General features: G+C 42.2%; 1 long non-coding RNA gene and 1 pseudogene across 1 annotated transcript in view; both read left to right on the plus strand.

Moving 5' to 3' along the window:
• The first annotated feature begins 302 nt into the window (after nucleotides 1-302).
• LOC141275978 (uncharacterized) overlaps nucleotides 303-20,321 on the plus strand; it is a 31,019-nt gene continuing 11,000 nt past the window's right edge. The window contains exons 1-2 of the long non-coding RNA XR_012324693.1: nucleotides 303-1,184; nucleotides 2,798-2,920. This is a non-coding gene — a long non-coding RNA (uncharacterized lncRNA). The remainder of the gene's footprint in view (nucleotides 1,185-2,797; nucleotides 2,921-20,321) is intronic.
• On the plus strand, nucleotides 5,024-6,891 carry LOC117314460 (DNA-directed RNA polymerase II subunit RPB11-a pseudogene; annotated as a pseudogene).

The following is a 20,321-nucleotide window of genomic DNA, read 5'->3' on the forward strand; positions in this document are numbered from 1 at the left end:
TTCTGAGGTTCAGATGACAAGCCCTGGCTAGTGGCACATGTAATCACACACTTATTCATTCACCAGTCATTAAGTAGGCACTCAGTGCTCAGTGTTGGTTTATGTGGCATGACAGCAGAGATAAGGGACTCTGGGCTTTCCCTCAAAGACCTCATGCTGAGTGGACTACTCGGGAAATTTTGAAAATAATTTCTGAAGTCGTGCTCAGGCAGAAACAATGTGATGACTCTAATAAGTATTCCTTTTTCACTAATCTGATATTTTTGCTATAGATTGAGGGCGTTTCTTTTTCTCCACAGGGCTGTCATCTATGCTACGCAGACTTATTGACAGTTGTCTGAGAAATGAAAAGACCCCCTGGAAATATCTGTCCACGGGTAGACCTGGGTGAGAATCAATCCTTGCCCACCACTGACTATGTGACTTCGGGCAATTACTTAACCTTTTTGAGATACCTTTTCACCATAAGATGGAGAAAATAATAATACCCACTTCAGTGAGCTGTGGTGTAAATTTAAATGAAAAAAAGCATGCAAAGCCCTGAGGGATGATGCTAAATACATAGCAAGAGCTCAACAGAAGTACCTATTACTGCTGTTTACAGGGTACGACCCATGATTTCAGGGGCATCAGATACATGCTCTTAATTTTTTAAAGTCAGATCCATGTATATATGTATATGAGATGTGCCCATAGAAAGGAAACATCTGCAGTTTTGTGTAATTGCTTTGGCCTCCTCAGGGAACTGGGTCAAGCTATGGAGGGTCAAACATACCTAATTAGAGAATCTACAAATCCCGAATAGATGCCATTTTTAGAAGGATGGTTCGATTTCTTCTCGACACAATAAACTGGCTGTGCAGGAGGATGGGGAAGGGGGAGAGGGGAAGCATCACTTCAGCAAATCCCTGCTTTTAACTTATTTTTTTCCATTCCTTCTGAGAGTATCTTCATGCAGAAAAACCTCTCTCACTCTTCTGGATTCTGAAGTAAGAATGACAGAACCGAGCTTTAGTGAGCTCTTGCTTTGCACCAGCCTCTGATCAGTGAATCCTCACTCAGCCCTATGAGAGACGGAATATTTTATCATTCGCAATTTACATAACAGACGACTTGCATGGATTGCCCACCTAACTTGACCTAGGTCATGCGGCTGGGGCATCTGTGGTCTGGTTTAAATCCAGGTAGGTTCACTTCAGAGCCCCACTCTTAATTCCACTGTCCTACTACATGGCTACACAGTAGAAAGAATTTGAGTCACATATGCAATTAAAATGTTCTGGTAGTCATATTTCAAAAAAAAAAAGGAAACAGGTGCAATTAATTTTTAAAATTCATTTTATTGAAGTATAGTTGATTTACAATGCTGTGTTAATTTCTTTTTTAAAATTAATTAATTAATTAATTTATTTTTGGCTGCGTTGGGTCTTCGTTGCTGCGCGCGGGCTTTCTCTACTTGCGGCGAGCGGGGGCTACTCTTCGTTGTGGTGCATGGGCTTCTCATTGCGGTGGCTTCTCCTGTTGCGGAGCATGGGCTCTAGGCATGTGGGCTTCAGTAGTTGTGGCGCGTGGGCTCAGTAGTTGTGGCTCATGGGCTCTAGAGCGCAGGCTCAGTAGTTGTGGCGCACGGGCTTAGTTGCTCTTGCAGCATGTGAGATCTTCCTGGACCAGGGCTCGAGCCCATGTCTCCTGCATTGGCAGGCGGGTTCTTAACCACTGCTCCACCAGGGAAGTCCCGCTGTGTTAATTTCTGCTGTACAGCAAAATGATTCAGTATATATACCTTCTTTTTCATATTCTTTTCCATTATGGTTTATCACAGGATATTGAATACAGTTCCCTGTGCTCTATAGTAGGACTTTATTGTTTATCCATTCTATATGTTTGCATCTGCTAATCCCCAACTCCCAATCTTTCCCTCCCCCAAAGGTGCAGTTAATCATATATTTAAGTTAACCAATCATCTTTAAGATGTTACCATTCAATATGTAATCGCAGAAAATAGTCTTCTTTACACACTTCAGGAGTTATCACTTCTGCACGGCTCCATTAGGACCTTTCACGTGGTTGGGAGCCATGCGTGGCTGGTGGCCTCCATAGTGGAGAGCGTAGCCCTGCGCCCGCTCAGCCAGAGTTACTGGACTTTCTATTTACATCTCTATGTTCACATAGTCTTTATTCTTTTGTTTTGGTATCTTCAAAACTATTAAAAATATCCTGACTACTAAAACTGAAAGTAAGTTTTAAAAAAAAGGAAGAAAAGAAAGCCGTGGTAATAGGGTCATTGTTTGGGGATTTCTAACAATGCCTAAGGAAGCTGTGTTCTTTGGTGACTTCTGTCAGATTGCTCAAATATTTTGAGTTCAACTGCTTGCCCATTTAAGAACATAAGGTTCATTTATCATGTTTCCCCCTTGGCCAAGCAGAAATCTAAAAATAAGCTCTTAAGTTTGACTGAACTCTTTATATAAATATCTGTTTGCAGTTGTTGTTTTAGCAAAAGAAAAAGCCAGTCTCCTAAGTGTTTTGGTTCTAGAAACTTTAGGAAACTGATTTTGCCCCTAAACACTTCCTTCCTCTAAACCACATACAGACTGAAAAAAAAAAAAGGAAGTGAAAATTAGATTTTATTTTATTTTTCCTACAAGAGGACAGAAAAGACAATCCCTTCCCCCATACGACATTCTTTTGCCATTAACCTTCCCACCACCAAATTCCAAATGATGATTAGAGGATGAAAAATTGGCCCCTTCATATAAAGCTTAACTCTGTAAAGTCTGTGGAGTCTTGGTTTCAGGTGTCACATCTCATCTGACGAGTTTGGAAGGGCCTGCAGGAAATCACTGTGTCACATAAACCCCTTTTTGTGTCTCTGGCAATGTTTCCCCAACACCGGACACAGAGAAGACAACAGTAGACAGTAAGTGCTTGTTGAATTAAAATTTTTTAATTTATTTGAGGAAAGTCAAGAAAAATTTCTATGGACTATTATAAGAGAAAAGTGGTTTGCTATTTCCAAATATACTAATGGAAACACTTAGAAGAGGTATTTTGATTAGAAGGAAATGACCTGGGGGCAAGGAGTGACATGAAGATGTGGGGGAAAATCCTGGAAATTAAAAGGGTGACTGGCTTCTAGAGGTTCCTCCTTGACTCTGTCTTTACATGAAATTTTAATATGAATAAAATATAAAAACTAAAAAAAAGATAAAAAATATATAGAAGAATATCTGTAAAATTTTGGTCAAGGGGAAGATTTTAAGGTAGTAGGTAGGAAACTTAGAAAACACAGTTATATTTAACCTGTCTCTCTATAGAAATACATATACATATATATATATATATATATGCACATATATGTGCATGTATGTATGTATTTAATACATATCTTATGCAAAACAGTGAACTGGGAAAAATATATGCAATTAGAATACTATCAGAAGATATAACAAGTTGCTCTTCCTAATATACGAATGACTGATAAAAGAAAAACAAGTTATAAATGAAAAAAAACCAAAGAAAATAAACTCTAAAGATTTTCTTCCTCACTAGTGAATCAGAAGTGCAAACTATACAAAAATCAGATGAAAATTTTAACTCACCACATAAGCCAAACAAACAAACAAGTAACATCATACAACTATAGTGAAGTATGCTGGCTACCCAGCTGCTGGGGGTGTGAATTGATTGAATAAATATAATAGACTTCAAGCAATTTCTGGTGAATAATACTTACTAATAACATTAATGCTAGCTGTCTGGGCTTAAAACATGTTAGCAAAGTATCTGTCAGAACTGTGTGTAGGGTAGAATGAAATCATATTCACTGTTAATGTTATATGTCCTTACAGAGAAAGACAAATATCACGTGATATCACTTATATGTGGAATCCACACACACACAAAAATGATACAAGCAAACTTATCTAAAAATAGAAATAGGCCCACAGATATAGAAAACAAACTTATGGTTACCAAAGGGGAAAGGGGGAGGGATAAGTTAAGAGGTTGGGATTAACACATACACACTACTATATTTAAAATAGATAAATAACAAGGACCTACTGTATAGCACAGGGAACTATACTCAGTATTTTGTAATAGCCTATAGGGGAAAAGAATCTGCAAAAGAATATATACATATGTGTGTGTGTGTACATATATATGTGAACATATATAACTGAATCGCTGTGCTGTACATCTGAAACTAACTTGACATTGTAAATCCACTCTACTTCAATAAAATTAAGAAGAAAAGAAAAGCAAAATAAAGCTATATGCCCTTATGTGTTTTAGAAAATGAGAATTGCTATTAACCAGCTGGGTAATTTGCCTTATGCAGTAGCCTTCAGTTTGCCTAGACGACCACTCTGGCAATGGGCTAGGGGTAGAAGGCACAGGGCTGGCGTTGGGCCGAGGGGCTGCCCACAGCCTCATCCCTTCCCTGCTGCAGTGGCCAGGGAGTCTGGCGCTGCTGATGACACAGGCGGGGGAAGCTTCCCGATGGCATCAGACTGGATGTGAATGAAAAGGAAGCCTTTACTGGCTTACACTATTGAGATTTGTGGGTCAATATCTGGTCCTTGTGGTCTAGCCCAACCCAACTAAAACAACAATACAGATAGTATTCTTTAGGGACTATAGAAGAAACATAGTCTCTCTATATAACATAGAATGTATATATACATTCTCTCTCTATTATAACATATATATATTTAAAACATATATATATGTTTTACATACATATATGTTTTATACATACATATACATATTTATGTTATATGTTTTACATATATAACATATTTACATTTATGTTTTTACATACATTTATAAAACATTTACATTTATGTTTTATACATGTATATACATATTTATGTCATATATGTTTTACATACATATATATGTATATATAAAATATATATATTCAAATGCAGTTAAATAGAACTGCATTTCTTTCTAAGTCTCCTACCTGTCTTAAGGTCTCTCCCTTGACCAAAATTGTACAAACAGTCTTCTACATATTCTTTTGTTTTTATACTTACCTTTTACATTTTGCTCCTATTAAAATTTCATTTAAAGCATTCAGACACATCTTACACAAACTAGCATCCTCGATTGGATGAACTATTTTGGATCATTTGGAAGCACTTTTGAGAGCTTATATCACTTTCAGGTTGTTATATAAATAGATCATCAGTCACCTGTAATTATAGTTGTTAACCGAGCGCCAGGCTACGGTCCTGATTAAGATGCTTCAAGTCTACTTCTTGTGGCGGCGGCGGCAGCTGCGGCGGCCGCTGCGATGCTAAGATGAATGCCTCTCCCGCCTTCGAGTCGTTCTTGTTCTTCGAGTGCGAGAACAAGATCAAGGCACCCGATGCCTGTTTGTTCACCTCCAACAAGGAGGACCACGCGCTAGGAAACATCATCAGATCGCAGCTGCTGAAGGCCCCCCAGGTGTTGTTTGCTGGCTACAAAGTCCCCCATCCCTTGCAGCACAAGACCCTCATCGTGTGCTGACCGCACGGGATGCCAGCCTTCACCCAATGCCATCACAGACCGCTTCCGTGAGCTCTTCCTGCTGGAAGAGCGCGTCCAACTGGCCATCAGAGACAAGCAAGAAGGAATTGAGTAGCGGGCTGCACCTGGCCCTTCTCCAGGCACCAGGTGGACAAGAACACTTCTTCCAGCCGTGGGCCTCCTTGTAGAAATTCCAGAGAGCCCCTCACCCCTGACACCGATGTGTCCTGTACATAGAGTCTGTTTCACTTTCCTAATAAAGTGTGGCAGGAAAAGACCCAGCTGCGGGCGGAGGCAGAGGTGACTTCCAAGCAATGGACCGTCAGTTCAGCGGAGCTAGAGGACCTGTTCCAAAGCCACTCGGGGGCCTCATTTCAAAGCGGCCTGGCCCGGAGACCCAGATTTCTGTCTGAGAGCATGGCAGGAACAAACTCATCTGGACAAAAACTGGGAACCTGCGGCTGCCAGGCAGTGTCTGAAGCAGAGGGACACTGAAAGCCCATGTGCTTCTAGAAACCTCAGCTGCCGGACCTGCTTGCCTCAGCGTAGGGACACTTGATGGGGCCCACAAACAGCTCTCCCCAGGCCTCTCTTACATAGTGGAGTTTAATAAAAATAGTCACTGATAAAAAAGCAATCAATCAACTTCTCATACCGGTTCTGAACGTCCTGTCCTAACACCCCATTCTTTGGAATTCTTACCCTGTTTCATGGTTCCAAGTTCTTCTGCTTTCTCCCTCGCTGTCCTGGGGCATGGTCCTCAGCCTTGCTTTCCCCTCTGTCACTTTGGGACCCATGGAGCACCGTTCCCAAACTGTGATCCATGGACGATTCAGCTTCTCCTTTCAGGCTCCAGCCTTGGACCCAGGGGCCTTGTACCTTTTGAATGCCTTAGTTGGTCATTCAACCCCAAAACCTCAGCAGTGGGGTAGGGGAGAAGGTTAACACCCTTAGGTGGTGATAGCAATAGGGTGGGAAAGCCATCATCAGAACTTCTCTCTCTCTCAAAGTCAAGGTTAATAATCCAACATCAAAAACCATTGTGAAATTCTATGAATACTTGGATTATTAAGCAATGTCCACACTTGGATTTTTCATGGGTGCTGAATTGCCAAGTGAACAAAGCTTGGAAAATTCTTGTTAATAAGTTCATTATTAACAAGTAGGTAACTTTTAACATAGCACACCTAGTTTTACAGACCCGGTTATAGTGCCTGGAAGCTGTTAGCTGATACTCTGAGATACTGCAGGAAATCATTACTTCATAGAGGTAGGCTTTTTCTAGAGAGCTAGGATTAATTATATTTCAATAATTTGTCTTTATGAAGATACCATGGTAGTCATTTTTCCTTAGTGAAAATAAGATGAAGCTGGACGTAAATAAATCCTAAATGTTCATCAACTAAAGAGTAGTTATATAAATTATTTTTTTATTTGTGTAATGTAATCTCATGCAACTATGAAAATAAAAACTAGAAAGACAAGGTTGGAGCATAGAAGATTAGCATGAAATAATGCTACAAGAAAGAGCAGAACATGGTGTTTCCTTTAAGGTTAAAAATCCCACCCACGGCCCCTGAGTAGGGAATTCAGTGGTATAGCTGTTGTGAATGAAGGTTGATCAAAGAATATTCTTCATGTTTGGATGGACTTTCAAAGGTCGGTGCTGCTGAGGAATTCATTGCCATGAGAACTTGGACAGCTTTCCCAGAGAGGAAATAGTTGAACACAAGGTCTTCATGGTTGATCCTAATCCCCAAGTCTCGCACTAAATATGGAGAAGGCGGGCGGGGAAGGGTTGCAGCTGCCATTGGGAAGTTTACCAGAAAAACGTGAGAGTCATGATACACAAGCTTTGTGTAGAGACACTGATGAAAATTTGGGAAGGAGGGGATGGAGGTGGGAGGGCAAGGGCTGGGGTGATGGTGGGCTCTATTTTGAGCACAATATTTAACAACGACCATTTGGTGTTTTCTTCAAACACAACTTCTTCTATAGCTTTTTTCTCCCGTTCCCAAGCACTTGCGCCAAATTTGGGGTAAAACTGAAAATGAAAATGAGTCAAAGAATGAGCTGAACAATGTGTGTGTGTGTGTGTGTGTGTGTGTGTGTGTGTGTGTGTAGGGGTGTGATATAAAGAAGGTAAAAATTTCCTGTTCTGTGTTGGGAGTTTTAATGATGTCAAGGGGAGGACCATTTTTCCTATTCAGAGCAGCAATGGTTTGTGTAGAAGTGAGGCCAGAATCACACCCATCCCAGAGACTCCAGCTGTGGCCAGCGCAGACGGGATTAGCGGAGAGAAAGGAGTAGGATGGCCATTTGGAAGCCCATGGCTCCTGAACTAAATGGGACAAAATTCATCTCTCCACTGCATCTTCAGGGTGTATGTTCCCTCCGTGAGGTCTGGGGAAACAGGAGTCATATAACCACATAAAATGTGCATAGAAGAAGACGTTGAATAGACTTTTCTCAAAGTCCTGGAACCAGGGACAGCACTTTGAAATCGGAGGCTGTGTACTGCATTTATTAAAACCTTGGGCTTTAGGGCAAGAGAGCCTGGGTTTGCATCCTGGTTGCCTCACCTCCTGGTATATAACCTTCAGTGGATTCCATAAACTTCGTGCTTTAATTTTTTCATCTGTGAAATGTGGTTGCTGTGAGGATTAAATGAGCTAATACCTATAAGAGAATCAGCACAGTTTCTGGCCCATAAAGTTCAGCTATGAGGACGGTGGTAATGACTACGATGAAGATAAAGATTAAGGCTCAAAGCTGAGTAAAAGGAAGCCAGCTCGTGATCCGTATTTTAAAGAAAATCCTCCACAATGGGATCAAGGTATCTCTAGACCTCATGTACAGGGGGCAGAACTGGCCGTGTCAGCTCCAGGGAACACCACAAAATTCTTTGCCTTCTCTCACAGACACATTCGACGTTAGGCTGGGTAGTTTGGGGGTACTGTAACAGAATGTGGGGTCGGCAGCACACAATAGCACTCTATGTGAGTGCTATTGGTCAGAGGGTGGCTTTCCTCTGTGCAGATGTTTAGGAGCCAAAGCTCCTTGCATGCTGTGCTCTGACCATCTCTCCGGGCATAATAGTCCTCTGCATTGAACTGACAGAATGAGGAAGAGAAAGCAAGAAGCCACTAGCATCTTTTTTTTTTTACATCTTTATTGGAGTATAATTGCTTTACAGTGGTGTGTGAGCTTCTGCTGTATAACAAAGTGAATCAGTTATACATATACATATGTCCCCATATCTCTTCCCTCTTGCGTCTCCCTTCCTGCCACCCTCCCTATCCCACCCCTCTAGGTGGTCACAAAGCACTGAGCTGATCTCCCTGTGCTATGCGGCTGCTTCCCACTAGCTATCTATTTTACATTTGGTAGTGTATATATGTCCATTGCCACTCTCTCACTTTGTACCAGCTTACCCCCTCCCCACGTCCTCAAGTCCATTGTCTAGTAAGTCTGTGAGCCGAGACCTGGAGGTGACACATGACCTCCACTGTCTTTCCACTGAGGTCAGTGGAAAGGGGTCAGATCGAGTCCCATAAATCCCACCTACATGCCTGTGTCTCCGTCTGGGTCATGGTCTCCCAGAGACACGAGACGGGAAGTAGCATTTTCACAGACAGCGAGTTCTCCTTTCAAGAAGGACAGAGGGACAGAGGTTGAACTGCAAGAAGGAGACCCCAGGCACCTCATTCTCATCTAAACGTTTATTGAGCTGCAAAGCTGGCAGCTCCATCCTGGCATGACCCCTGGGACAGAAGGTGACGGGGATCTTAGGAGATGTTGATGTGTGTTCTCCAAAGTCAGGGGGCCAGATGTGAGCATGGAGACTAAGGCTACTTCTCACCTGTGGTTTCATCAGGCAAAAGTCCCACCAGAGCAGCGGAATCACGCAGCGTGTGGCAACCTGGCTTTGGATACGCAGGAAGAAAATGGAGACAGGCTCCCGATCCATCAGAGGACCCACAAAGGACCCTGAGTCTCTGCAAGGATGTACGTATAGTCAGAGAAGGTACGCAGGTCTTCAGGCAGCAGTCTGAAGAGGATGAGAGGTTGCCCCGCTCTGAGAGGTGTTTGGAGACAGTGGTCCTTGGATGTGGTTGCCCCTCCCTGAAGGGATCCTCAATCAAGGAGACCTGAACAGAGCCCCTGAAAAATCACACACAGCCTCTACTCAGAGGCCATCGTATTGCCCCAAGGAGTCCATTGGACGGTTATCTGCTCCCATCAACAGGCAGCCAGCCGTGCCAGACCCCTCCCACTTTTCTATTTCTTCTTCCTACATGACGGCTCATAGGAAGGAGATTGGGGGAGGAAAAGAGCAGACCACGCCTCTTAGGAACCAGGGGTCACACGGGTTAACGATCAAGGCTGAACTTCGGGGAAGGGAAAATATGAGAGCAGAACTTAAAATGAGAAGGATTGAATGATGATACTCTTCTAATATCTGAAAGGGACCAGGAAGCTACGGGATCTTCCGGAGATAAGAAGGGACCGTAAAAGAAAATCCCACACTTTATGGTTAAATACAGCGATAGGCAAAAAAGGACAACAAAAACCTCCCACGTGTCACGTCCCTCTCAAGACCAGCCCGCTGGGTGAACCGGTTTCCTAAACACAAAGGTGTGAAAGCTGCAGGGGAAGAAGACACCACTTGCCTTTTAGAATCTGTTTGCACCGATTGGCTCTTACTGTTCGCCTCATCAGTTGACTGGTCCTTGCCTACACGAGTTTACAGTGGGGAGGAGGTGGGCTGTGTGCCCCTTAATCTTTGTGCTTTGCAGAGCCCGAGGGGTCTTGCTGTGGGCAAAGAGGGGAGGCGGGAGAGGGCGGAAGAGACTACTGTTCTCCATCCGGGTGGCATTAAGAGCCTTGGGGCTGGTATGATCGACAGAGAACTGCCCTTTGGACCAGCGGGGCCCAGGAAGAATCTTGGGAATCTAAATACTTAGGGGGAACATTTTAGGGCCTAGGATCTCCTGCATGGGCAGGTGGAGACTTAGAGAGAACGAAAATCAGTTTAATGGTTTAAATGCTGTTGTTTGCAGCTGTAAACTGGGGAGACAGCAAGACGTGCGGGTTTCAAGGATGAATAATTAAAAGGAATATTTATTCATGCATCCATTTGTTATTCAAAACCATGTAGTGAATACCTACTCTGTGCCACGGTCTACACTAGATGCTGGGCATACAATAGAGGGTAAAGCATCTAAGCTCTGCTGGGCTAAGTCTGTGAAAGCAAACGCAGAGAGCTTTAAACGGGCACTGGATCTGGTCTGAGGGTGGAAGAGAACGGATGGAGAGCCAGTATGTGAGGAGAATGGGAAACAGCGTTCTTCATGTTTAGGAATTCCTATAATGTTGTTTTAATACTCCCTTCATAACAAATAAGAATCATGAAGGAAATGAAAACCTTGGCACGGTGAACCAAATGGAGACCTGCTTTCGTGTTTTTCTTTAGAGTCCAAGTCAATTAAAAGTCATTTAATGCTGACAAAGGGTCTCCATCCCCTCCTTTCGACTTTCCCTGCTGGATCCAGAGAGCGTCTCCCGTTTGTCCATTTCCCCTCCTTTCCGTTCACGCTGGGACCTGCCACATCCGGCTCATTCCCCTGTGAAGCAAGTCATGATAAGGCTTTCCTCTGCTGTAATTTCAGAATCCTTAAGTAGTTTCAGAGGAAGCCTATTTAACAAAGTAGTAGATCGCCCTTCCTTGTTATATCCTGAAAACGTAGGACAAGAGAGCTGTTGTTATCTGAGGATCTCAAAACCAGGAGTGCTTTGAAAGGAAATGATGTCTCATGATTCTCAAGTAAAGCCTGAGAAAGTACGTTTAGACGCCCAGGTGGGTGAAACGGGGAGCTGACATGCAGGTGGGTTATGGGAGAAGCTGAACAGTCTGTGATGTAGGAATTTAAGCTAAGCATGAATTAGAGCATCCCCAGCTCACGCCTATTCCACACACATACACACACACACACACACACACACACACACACACACACAGAGGGATTCAAGATGTATAGGTACTAAAAAAGATTGCACACTTCTAACTAGCCTGTGGACAGAGTGTAGGCTAAAAATGTAAACTTATTAATAAATTTAGACCTTCAAAGAAACACTTAAGTGGCTAGTGACATAACATTTTTCTGTAGTAGAAGATAAGGGGTTTCTGTAGTTTCAAGGTCATACCAGGAGCGTCCACCCTCAATGAGGCGTATGGGATTCGCCGAGCTTCAAGGTGAAGGTGGCAGCCTAATCTCAGGGACAGAAGACGGAAGGATTCAGGTCACACTGTGGCGTTCTCGTGGACTTGCGTGTGTGCTTGAAATGAGGAAGCTCTCAGAGATGTGAGTAACCTGGGCTGACTTCTGCCCAATGCACGGGAGGGGGCGGGGGGGGGGGGAGTCCCCGACGCTGGCCGTCACTGGGGAAGTGGAACTTTTTTTTTTTTTTTTTGCGGTACGCGGGCCTCTCAGTGTTGTGGCCTCTCCCGCTGCAGAGCACAGGCTCCGGACGCGCAGGCTCAGTGGCCATGGCTCACGGGCCCAGCCGCTCCGCGGCATGTGGGATCTTCCCAGACCGGGGCACGAACCCGTGTCCCCTGCATCAGCAGGCGGACTCTCAACCAGTGCGCCACCAGGGAAGCCCGGGAAGTGGAACTTTTGACCATGATTTCAAAGCGAGGGGCGAAGAAGTGAAAGAAGCACAGGTCGGAAGGAACACTGTCAGGCTCCCGCCCTCCACGGAGACTGGATAAAACAAATAATGCATAGCTCTGATGATGCCTTCGCTGATCATAAAACAAGTATTTGGCTGTCTATAGATACTTTTCCCCTTGAATCGGTTCTTGGGCTAAATACAATTATCTCCTCTTTTCTAAGGTTCCATTTAACAGCCTAAAATCAAGTAATTATAGAAAAGAGCTAAATATTTTATACCAAAGTTACCGTGGTTGATACAGAGAGAGCTAATTAAAACATAAAAAATCTTTTATAAAAGCCAATAGGTAAGAATTTAGATGTAAGGTTAAAAAATAAATAAAAGTACAAATTAAAAAAGCCAATAGAAATACTCATGAATATGCACAAAAATTGACCTCCATAGAACTTTGCAATGTTTAAAATATAAAAACTTTTCCATTACTCCTTCCACTTAATGTGTCAGGGCCATTTTTTGGTCTTAACCTTAAGTACTTTTGTAGCACGTACATTTCAAACCTGGTACACAGTGGCAAGTATGGGCTTGGTGTAGGGGATGTGAAAGTGAAGTGCGTGGAAACTTGCCAGGACATTTCTGTTAATTAGGTTATTCAGGGGTTTGTTAGAAACTGTTGGGATCTTGGGAAGGAAGGTAGAGATTGACTGGTGGAAACCCAAAATATTGGCAAGGTTAAAGGTTGTACTTCATGAGAGATAAATGGCCCCATGAACTGCACCTCAGAGAGACTTACCCACCCTCTTTGCAATGCTGGAGCCCGGTGGGTCTCCCAGCTGTGAGGCCCGCTGGGTAGAATGGAAGGATCAAGGGACCTCTCTCCCATAGTCTGTGGGACTGAGCTCTGCATGCCAAATTTATTTAAAATTCCCAACCTGATAAATTACTCTCCTTCCCCCCCAGGGGGAAAAGGGAGTAAAGGGAAAGGGAAGCGGGCAGGAGGGTTTAGGGAAAATCCCTCTTTACTGAAACCAGAACAGCTGGGAAAATGTGTTTCCCTCTCCTGGCAATGACTCCTTAATCCCTTGGATTTTTTCATTCTACACTCTTGATGGCTGCAGTGTGTGGTTCAAGGTGGCTTTGAGGGATTAAGCATCAAACACTTAGGCCGTGTAATGCGGTGCAATTGGTAGCATTGTTTCCTATGGCTTTGAATCCCAATGTTTTCTTTCGGGTCCTAGGCTCAGAGCTGCGCTAATGTGCTTGGATGTGTTAAGCTTATTACAAACTGACTAACTGGTAAGAATGCTAGCAAATAAGCCACTAAGACCTTCATACTTGACTTTAAATGGTTCAGTTCCACAACCCAATCAATGACACTTGGTCTTGCCCTACAGATGTTTGTTCAGCTATATCAGTTACAACATCCTTCAGAATTTTACATCCCAGATTTTCTTCTGAACACAAATGAAAGACGTTTCTGAGTTCTTAGAAGCATGGGAAATGTGGTATTCTTATAAGATACAATCATTAAAATTCCTTCAGGCATTTCTCTTTCTGTCACAATATAAACCAAAACCAATGTATATATACACACGCATACATACAAGCACACACACACACACACACAGGCTGGTAATTGTATTGTCTACTATGAGGATTGAACGGGTTATGAATTGAATACTTCAGATTGAAGCTGTTTTGGGTAAGAAAAGCAATCCGTGAGAGATCAAAAAGTTAAACGTATCTCCATGCCAAATCAACAAATTGTTTTCTTTAATAAAACCTACAAGTCTTAGTTTTCAAAATGGTATTGAGGAAACGAACATGACTGCAGTGCAAATATGGTCGGTATTACTGCCTCGCTTCCCGCTGACTTCTGGTCAACAATTTAAAAACAAAAGCAGTGAGGACTTTCGTGAAATCCTGTGGCCTAGGAGTCTTAGCATTTCATGATTTGGTGACTGCTAGAAAATGCCTTACAATTTCAAGGGGCAAGTTTGTTCTTGGTGGACATCTGTGAGCATACGCAGGGCATTTCTGAATAAAAGTGTGCCCTTATAGGACACACAATACTGTGTATCAGGGCTGACCTGTGGTTATGCCCGTTTCCCCTTCTTTCGAGAAAGGTACAAGGGTGCCCTCTTGGGCCCTGGTGCCAAAGCTTTCCTCACACTTTCTTGAACCCTCCAGGCCCTCAAGTCAGGAACCACAGAGGCCAAAGGCAAGGTTTTAGCAGCTGAACCGGGGCCTGAGTAGTGATAGCAGCTGCAGACTTGAAGTCAGGTTTGTGAGTAATGGCCAATCCCACCTCCAATGGTCCCCAGGCCCTTTCTAACCGTGTGTGCCATTGTCGTACCAGCCGGCCCTACCTCCTCCATCAGAAGAACTTCTTCAGAGACAGCACGCTTATACTTTGGCTTTTTTTGGCAATAATAATAGTGTTCCTTAGCTAAAGGACACAATACTGGTTCTTCAAGTGCCTCCAAATTAACATGTCATTGTGGCTTTAGCCAGTAAAAACTGTAGAATCTGAGGGTTGGGAGACCATTATAGATGATGTAATTTAACCTATTTGTTCTATCACAGAGGGAATGGAAGTTGGGACCAATGTAACATAATTTAAAAACCACGAGAGTTGAATCTAGAGCCGGTTTCCTGAACTCCAGCTGAATCGTTTCTATTACCGACTGTTTACAACAAATCGGTGAATGTGTCGGCATAGATGTTATTTCTATTTCATAGATACAGTTATTAAAGATGATGGAGGTTAGGTGATTTATCCAAGGTCACATGACCAAGTAGGGACAGAGTTGGAAGGAACCCAGTACCTTATCTTCCAGTTAGGATTTTTTTTTTACACACACACGTGCGTGGGCCCAAACTCAGAAACTGAGACACAAGTCTGCCCTCCCCAGTTTGTCTACTGCTAATGAGACATTCGTTGGGTATCGGGTGTTTTCCTAGTCACAGGGATGCTGTTGAACAGGACAGAGTCTGTGACATCCAGGTTGTGGCAGCCATTCTCCAGATGAACCCCCAGTGACTTTTGCCTCCGGTATTCATGCCCTTGTCCAGAGCTCACACGGGATAAGGGCGACCTGTGTAATCATAGGATATCGCCGGACCACCGTGTGTTACCCCTCTGTCTAGGTCCTAAGACACACTGTGGTTTCTGTCTCGCTCTCTCTTGGATCATTTGCCCTCAGACAGCCCAGCTGCCATACCGTATGGATGCCCCAGCAGCCCTAGGGAGAAATCCATATGGGAACTGGAACCTCCGCCTGGTAGCCAGCAAATACCTGTCAGTTATGTGTGTCAGCTGCCTTGAAATCAGGTTTTCTAGCCTGAGTCAGGCCTTCAGAGGACAGCAGCCTGGCTGACATCCAACTGCAACCTCACGTGAGACTTGAAGACACCCAGTGCAGGCATCCCCAAATTCCTAACTCATCAAAACGGTGTGAGATATTAAATGTTTGTCACTGTTTTAAAGGTGCTAAGTTTGGGGTAATTTATCGTGCAGCAATTGGTAACACGTAGAGGGAGTGATCCAATAAACGCATACATGAATAAAGTGAATAATTTCAAGTATAGTGTTGGAAGAGATAGATAGGACGGTCTGATAGAGGGATGGTGGAGGAAGTGCTTTGCTTTTGTCCTACTTGAGCTGAGACACCACTGTTCGTGAAGACGCCACCGTGGAGAGGTCTGGGGCAGGGAGAGAAACCCCCAAACAAGCCGCAGTAGGAGCAAAGACGCTGAGCCAGGAAAAAACTGAGCACGTTTGAAGCACAGAAGGAAAGCCAACTTGGCTAGAGTCCCGTGAATTAGGGAGAAGGTTGAGGAAGATGAAGTAAGAGAGACAGGCAGGGCCAACTCACCAAAAACCTTGAAGGTCATGGGAAGTCCCGGAAGATTTGTAAACGGAGGAGACCGGGGATCTGATTCACTCTCTAGAAAGATCTCTGGCTGCTGTGTGGACACTGGGTGGTCACAAGGTGGGGATGCACCCAATTAGAGGTTGATGCAGTGGTGCTGGAGAGAGTCGCCACTTGAACTAGGGTGGTAATGGCGGAAGTGGATGGATCTGGGGTACGTTCTGAAGGCAGGCTGGCAGGACTTGCTTATGGGTTGGGTTTGGAGTGTGAAGGAAAGTGGAACCAAGGACAACGTAGAGCTGTGAGACCTGTGGTTGAGAAACCACCCTTGGCTTCAATTTTTTATCTGCAAAAAAAAAAAAAAAAGAAAGAAAAGACAAAATAATAACTGAATCTATCCTTGTGAAATGACACGCTCTATAGGGAATTTCTTTAAAAAGTATTCAGCACTCTGTAGCTTTAAGAGTCTAGTGCCCTCACTCAAGTTCATAAGAGCTTTTCTCCCGGAGAAAGACAGCAGATGCCGGCACACACCAGGCTGGTGGTGTGAACTTGTGATTCAGGAAGGGTCCCTGCTCAGAGCTGCAAAGGACATTGTCCATGGGGGTGTAGACTAGGGGAGACTGAGTCCAACCAGGGTCCTTAAAGGAGAAACTGATTTTCAGAGAGAGAAGTTTCTTTCCTTCAGAGAAAGAAATTTGCTTAGGGTTACAGTTACGGAGGAGCTCTTTTCTCTTAAATGTTTGTGTTTTATGAGGACTTTAAGATTTTCTGGGCATCAGTTATAGTTACTGCTTCATGAAGACAACAGTAAAAAGCAGCTTATTTCTCAACTGTTATTCTTCCCACCTAGGAGATTTGGTTCTTGTAAACAGTAAAATCAAAAGGCAGTTTTCACTCTTATACAATCAAGCCCTGTGCTTAGGAATTAAGTACCTATTTTTAATGCCGGCATGTATTTCTAAGAATAACATTACGATTCAAAAATGATAAGGCACACAAATATGTGGACTGTTTATGTTTGGAAAACTAATAAAGAATTCTCTTACACTTGATCCCTCAAGGCAAAGACCATCGTGGGTCACTGGGGCCGTATTATGTTTCAGTCCTGTGATTCACTCCGTGTCAGCTGTTCTCAGCTCATTCACACACACAGATCCCAGCTACTTAATACACAGTTAAGCACATGTTCTAAAACAAGATGAAAATTCATCCAAACACCGAACAGATGTGAGTAAAAAGAAGAGGGGAATTTAAAAATATTTCTGTTGCTATCAGCAATTATTTTGTCTCCTGAATGGCATTTGGCTATTGGTGTAGAATGTGAATAAGGCTGGTGTGGTTACTGTGGAAGCTGAAACAATGGCAAGTTTCCCGTTTTCAGTCCCTGAGATTGTTTACTGAAAGTTCCTTATGCTTTTCAAACTATATTTTAAAGAAAGCATCGAATTCAAGTGGAGTAGTTTACATAAATCAGGAAATGATTCTGTTGTACACCTTCTTGTAGTTATAGCCGTATACTAAATGTTACAGAAGTCACTTTTTAAAATACTTTTTGAGAAACATTTCCTAAATCTGAAAGTAAATGCATTACTGTCTTTATTGATGTACAAATTTCTCCTTAAACAATAGTCAACCAGTTTAAATTAAGTAATTAGAAATTGTTTTTTGCTTCATAAGGTACTATTTTATTGAAACACCACCATTCGATTGCTGGAAAATAAGAAAACATAAATGTACTCCAGCAAATTGATGGCATACGCCAAATGATTTGATGATTCAGAGCAATAGTTTAAAAAGCGAAAAAGAAAAAAGAAAAAAGAAAAGATAATTCAGAGTCATATAAGGAGATGTGATAGATGGAAATAAACTTTCCAAGTACAAAAACTATAAATAGGGACATAGTATCACAAGATGTCCATCCAAATGAAATGCCAGCCAAGTCAAGGCAAAGACAAATATGGTGATAAAAGGAGCAGAAGGACAGAATACTACGTTTGAAATAAAATTAAAAAATTATCCTAATAGAAGCCTGGAATCAGAAAGCCCGACAATTCCTATTAACTGTGAACGACACTGGGACGTATATCTCTCTTATTTACGTGAAAAATAAAACTTGTGTAAAGAAGTGCATTAGCCAGAGTTCTCGGGAGACACAGGCCAATAAGACGTGTGTATAGAGAAAGATGTATTTTAAGGAACTGGTTCAATGTGATGGTGGAGGCTGTCAAGTCCAAAGTCTGCAGGGTGGGCGGGCCGGCTGGGGACCTAGGGAAGAGCTGACGTTGCAGCTGGAGACTGAAGACCGTCTGCTGGGAGAATCTCTTCCTTGGGAGGGGCCCGTCTTCTTCTTAAGACCTGTAACTGGATGAGGTCCACCCACATTATGGAAAGTAATCTACTTACTGAGAGCCTACTGATTTAAATGTTAATCGCATGTAAAAAATACCTTCCCCGTAACATCCACATGTGTTTGGCCAACTTTCTGGGTGCCCTGGCCTAGCCAAGTTGACACATAAATTTAACCCTCACAAGAACATAGTAAATCAGCTATTCACTTGCATTGATGATAGACGTATTAACTCTTCAACGACTTTGGAAAATAATTTACCCATTTTGTTAAGAACTTCAAAATGTTTACAGTCATTTTTACCAAATAAATACCTTTCTACCTCATGGAAATAAATCTAGATGCAACCACAAAGAGAAGAAACTGTACAGGAAAATATTGATAGATGTGACATATTAAAATTGAAATTTTTGTGGCATAAGACACCATAAACCAAGTAAAACACAAGCTATCAACCAGGAAAGACATTTGAAACACTTGCAGCCGACAAAAGATTAGTAGCCAAAATACAAAGTCCTGCACTCCCACAATCAATGTGAAAAAGATTTAAAACTCAGCTGAACGTCTGTGAGTCTCTTTCTGTTTTGTAAATAAGTTCATTTGTATTGTGTTTTAGATTCCAAATATAAGTGATATCATATAGTATTTGTCTTTCTTTGTCTGACTTACTTCTCTTAGTATGATAATCTCTAGGTCCATCCGTGTTACTGCTAATGACATTATTTCATTCTTTTCTATGGCTGAGTAATATTCCATTGTGTATACACACCACATCTTCTTTATGGGTACCAAAGGGTATAGCGGGGGGGTGGGCGCTGGGGCGGGAGTGATAAATTAGGAGTTTTGGATTAACAGATACACATTACTATATATAAAATAGATAAACAACCAGGTCCTGCTGTATAGCACAGGGAAGTATATTCTATATTTTGTAATAACCTATAATGGAAATTTATATGTATGCATAACTGAGTCACTTTACTATACACTTGAAACTAACACAACATTGTAAATTAACTATACTTCAATAAAACTTTGCATACGTATATGTGTGTGTATATATATATATATATGAAACCCAACTGAAAAACAAGCAAAGGTTAACAGAGCAGTTCTTGGAAGAAGACACCTGAATGGCTAGTAATCGTGTAAAGAAGTCCAGCTTAACTTGTAGAGATACACAATTCAAAACAAGGTTCACTTTTCAAACTATCACAAAGACCAAAATTAAAAGTTTAATAATGCCAACAGTTTAGAAATGCCAACTGTTGATGAGAGCATAAATTGGTATAATCACATTGGAGAACAATTTGCCTATCTATACCCAGAAAAGCTGAAGATGTGAATACCTTAAAACCTGAAAATTCCATTTTAGGTATACTTAACCTAGTGAAATTCTGACACGTGAGCATATGTATGCACAAGAAATAGCTATTATTTGTATTATTGTTTATAAATGCAAAAGGCACAAAAATGTAAATATCCCTCAGCAGAAAAATCAATAAATCTTGATATAGTCAGAGAACTGAATACTGCATGGCAGTGTCAATCAATAAACTAGATCTACATTTATCAGCATGGATTTATCATGAAAACATGTCAGGTGAAAAAAAGCAAGTTACAAAATTATGTGTCACATGATTTTCTTTATGCCAAATTTAAATACATTCAGTTGAGAAAGGCAACTATAAGTTTAAGAAATCATAATACATATTACTACACATATACAGATGCAGTAAAGTTTTGAAAACATGGGGTGAAAGGACACCCATCAACCTTAAAATGCTGTTTACCTCTACAAAGATTGTGAGGGAAATAGGTTGCCGTGTTTGCTGTGTGTGTGTGTGTGTGTGTGTGTGTGCACGTGTGCATGCATGGCATGGCAAGATAATATTTTAAGA

The sequence above is a fragment of the Tursiops truncatus genome, chromosome 12 (assembly GCF_011762595.2).
Source record: "Tursiops truncatus isolate mTurTru1 chromosome 12, mTurTru1.mat.Y, whole genome shotgun sequence".
Taxonomy (NCBI): domain Eukaryota; kingdom Metazoa; phylum Chordata; class Mammalia; order Artiodactyla; family Delphinidae; genus Tursiops; species Tursiops truncatus.